This window comes from Muntiacus reevesi, chromosome 18 (assembly GCF_963930625.1).
Source record: "Muntiacus reevesi chromosome 18, mMunRee1.1, whole genome shotgun sequence".
Lineage (NCBI taxonomy): Eukaryota > Metazoa > Chordata > Mammalia > Artiodactyla > Cervidae > Muntiacus > Muntiacus reevesi.
In genome coordinates this window covers 15,363,969-15,368,383 of record NC_089266.1, presented here as the reverse complement: position 1 = coordinate 15,368,383, position 4,415 = coordinate 15,363,969, and the positions used below count along the sequence as shown (strand labels likewise).

Here is a 4,415-nt window from a genome sequence, read left to right as displayed (position 1 = left end):
TTCCACATGCCACAACTAAGAGTTTGTGTGCTGCAACTGAGGCCCAGCATAGCCAAATACATATTACCAAAAAAAAGACTGTGGGTCCCCAGAACTATGGTTTCTCATCCCCAGAGCTCAAGAGTGGAGGGTAGGGAGAGGAGAGTAGAGAGGTTTTTAGGGGCAAACTACACACTCGAATCACCTGGAGGGAAGATGGATTTAAAAATACTGACCTAGTGTTACTTTCAGAGATATGGAATTCAGCTTATCTATAGCAATTGTACCCCTGTGCTTCCAACATCGTGGATGGTGGGATCTGGTCCACAGGTTCTGAGTCTGCTATCTAGTAGCTCCCATACCCAGCCCTGTATGAAATCATAACAACATTACCATCAACAAGAAAGTCATTGCTTAGAGCGGCCTCCCTGGTGGTCCAGTGGCTAAGACTTTGTGCTTCCACTGCAGGGGATGCAGTTTCGATCCCTGGACAGGGAACTAAGATCCCACATGCCGAGCAGTGTGGCCAAAAAAAAGTCATTGCTTAGAGATACATATTGAAGGATTTATATCTTACAAAGAGCAATGAATTCCATGCTAACAGATTTGGTTTCTATGTTGACGGCAAAGGGCCTCTATTGAAAGAAGTCAAGTAGAGGTGGCTATAAGATCAGAATTGTAATCTTGGAAGACCATTGGGATTTCTCCTAGTTATCCAAATCCTTGTCCTTTATAACAAAAGAAAGTCCTGAATCACATATTGCATTCTGTTGTCACATCTCTTTAGTTACTCTAAATCTGAAATGCTTCCTCAGTGCTTTCATTGTCTCATGAACTTGACTTTTTTGAAGGATCTGTTACTGTTGCAGGATGTCTCTGGAGCTGGGTTTGTCTGATGGTTCATCGTGATGATATTCACATTATGCATTTTGACAGAAATACCCCAGAAGTAATGCTGTGTCCTTCTTAGAACCTGATATCAGATGATGGGCACGTGAACTGTGCTGCTAATTTAGATCACCCGGTTAGGGTGGTATCTGTCAGGAGTTTTCTTTGGAAAGTTCTTATTTTTCCTTTTGTAATTTGTAAATTCCCTCTCTCTTTTGGAGAGAGGTTTTGAGACAATTGTAAATAAACTGTCATTCTTAAGTGTCTACCCTTTAGTAAAAATTAATGATGCTTGCTTGCATCAGTTACTATTACGATGGTTGCCAAGTGGCAGTTTTCTACTTCCATCATTTGTTCCATACTTACTGGCTAGTTTTCTTCTGTAAGGCAGAAATTTTGCTTTTCCTCCATTTATTTATTCAAATACACACACACACACACACAGAATGTATTCTTATTTAATGAATCCCTTGACTTTTTTTTTTTTTAAACAACTCTCAAGAACACTTTTTTGTTGTTTTGTCCTTTTTTGTCTCTTTTCAACCTTTTGGTGCTTTTTCCTATTGAAATAAAGTTGATTTACAATATTGTGTCAGTTTCAGGTATGCAGTTATACACACACATATATATATTCTTTTTCAGATTCTTTTCTCTCATAAGTCATTATGAAATATTGATCATAGTTCCCTGTGTGCTATATAGTAGGTCCTTGTTGGCTATCTGTTTTATATATAGTAGTGTGATATATGCTAATCCCAAATGCCTAATTTATCCCTCCCCATCCTTCCCCTTTGGTAACCATAAATCTGTTTTCTATGTCTTTGGGTCTATTTTTGTTTTGTATACAAGTTAATTTGTTTTTTTTTTTTTTTTAGATTCCACATATAAGCAATAGCATATACTATTTGTCTTTCTCATCTGACTTACTTCACTTAGTACGATTATCTCTGGGTCCATTCATGTTGCCACAGATGGCAATATTTCATTCTTTTTCTATGGCTGAGTAATATTCCTTCGTGTGTGTGTGTGTACTACATCTTTGTGCATTAATCTATCCGTGGACTTTAGGCTGCTTTCATGTCTTGGCTCTTGCAAACAGTGCTGCAATGAACATTGGGGTGCATGTATCTTTGTCAATTACAGTTTTCTCTGGATATATGCCCAGGAATGGGATTGTAGGATCATATGGTAGCTCTGTTTTTAGTTTTTTAAGGAATCTCCATACTGCTCATCATAGTGTCTGCACCAATTTACATTCCTACCAACAGTGTAGGAGTGAATCCTTTGACTTTTAGGCCTTCTGCATCATGTTTTAGGTATTTCTCTTGTAAACAGCACATGGCTAGACCTTTTTTTTCCCGACACTGACTTTATAACCTTTAAGCAGTGAGTTTTGTTCCTTTATATGAGTTGTGAAAATAGTATACAAGGGTTTATTTCTGTAAAAAAGATGTAGAGCTACACATACTGATGTAAAAAAATGTCTAAAATGTAGTTTTTAGGAAAAAAGCAAATTGCAGAAAAGTATGTACAGTTTGAGACCATCTGTTGGGGGAAAACACATTTGTATATATATTTCCATAGTCATGAACATTTCTGGAAGGTTATATAAGAAGGAAGTTAACATTGATTACTTCTAAGTAGCTGGACTGGAGGTGGGGCATGGGGCTCTACTCATAGTTCAATATATTAGTTAAATTTTAGCTTTGTGATCAGGTGTTCTTTTCTTTCTTTTTTTAAAAAAAATATTAATCTGACTGCTCCAGCTCTTAGCTGCAGATCTTCACTGTGGCATGTAGGATCTTGTGTGTGTGTATGTGTGTGTGTTTAGGTTGTAGCATGTGGAATCTTAATTGTGGTATATGGGATCTAGCATGAGCAGGGATCAAACCCAGGCCTCCTACAATGGGGGACATCTTAGCCACTGGACCACCAGGTAAGTCCCTTTTCTTTTCTTTTTTTAAAAAGCAACTTTATTTATTTGTTTATTGGATGCGCCATATGGCATGTGGGATCTTAATTCCCTGACCAGGGATCAAACCTGTGGCCCCTTCAATGGAAGTGCAGAGTCTTAACCACTGGACCATCAGGGAAGTCCCTTTTCTAATTAAAAGGCCCAATATTTGCCCACTAGAAGCTCACAACCGAGGACAGTGACTGAGCAACACTTCACTGTATATTTTGGAGACAGTCAGAGGAAAGCCCTGGTGGGATGCGGTAAGAGCCAGGCCAGAAGACAGGCGGGGGAGGCCCCTGCAGAAGACAACATCTCAGTGCAGTTCTGAAGTGGGGTGTCTTGGCTTCATGGAAAGATTGTAGGCACTGGAATCAAGCAGGCCTGATCTGAGTTCCTGTTTAACTACTTATTAGCTGTATGCAAATTAGCATGCACCAAATTCTGCAGATCCCAGGGGATCATTGGGAGGATTAGAAATCATAAAATGTGCTTCCAACACCAAAATAGTGCCCATGTCAACATTTCATGTACTTTTGAAGAATGCATAGGTGTTAAGCAAGGGGAAAGCATGCTTAAGAGGGAAAGGCCATCATTCAGAGGGACAGCATGTGGTTTACCAGGCCCAAGCTTTGGGTGCTGGCCTGGGGAGTGGAGGGTGACACGGGGACAGCTTAGGAAGAGCCTTAAATTCTATGCTAAGGAGCCTGATTTGTATTTTGAGGGCAAGGGGCATCTATCAAAGGGTTTTGTTTTTTTTGTTTTTTTTTGGCTGTGCTGGGTCTTAGTTGTCACATGTAAGATCTCTTAGTTGCAGCATGTGGGATCTAGTTCCCTGATTAGGGATGGAGCCCAGACCCCTTGCATTGGGAGTGTGAAATCTTAGCCCCTGGTCCACCAGGGAAGTCCCTATTGAAGGAGTTTAAGTGGAAATGGTTCTAAGACCAGATTTGTAATTTCAAAAGGTCATTGACCACAGATTAAAGGGAGAGGGGCTGAAAGTCCAGTGAGGTTGCTGCAGTAATCCAGAAGGTAGATGGAGACATGAACAAAAGTGCTTGGCTATGAGGAAGGTGGACTCATGAAGACCTTATCACCTATTGGACGCAAGAGTGGAGAAGAAGCAAGAAGTCCAAATAACTTTGTCTTAAGCATGGTCTATGTGGTGGTGTGTGCAGGCAGACAGGTAGAAGAGTAAATCTGGAGGAAAGAAGAGTCTAGCTTTAGGCATGTTGAGTTTAAGGTATCTCTGGTATGTGTCACTGGATATGTGAGGCCAGAACTCAGAAGGGAAAGTCTGTGCTGGAATTAAACCCTTTTCTGTTAGTACAAGAGAGGAAGGATGGCCAGAAAGGCAATGATTATTTTGAGTAAGGATCAAGCATAACAGGGTAATGACTTGGTCACAATTACTTGGTCTTAAGGTTATTTTTTTTTTAACTGTACTTAAAAAAAATTTGTTTGGCTGTGCCGGGTCTCAGTTGTGGCATGCAAACCCTCGGTTGTGGCATATAGGATATAGTTCCCTGCCCAGGGATCAGACCTGGACCCCCTGCATTGGGAATGCAGAGTCTTAGCCACTGGATCACCAGGG

General features: G+C 40.5%; 1 non-coding gene across 1 annotated transcript; it reads right to left on the bottom strand.

The window, feature by feature from the left end:
- Nucleotides 1-2,887: 2,887 nt before the first annotated feature.
- On the bottom strand, nt 2,888-2,960 carry TRNAG-UCC (transfer RNA glycine (anticodon UCC)). The gene has a single exon. It is a non-coding gene; the product is annotated as a tRNA-Gly (tRNA).
- Between the last annotated feature and the right edge of the window lie 1,455 nt (nt 2,961-4,415).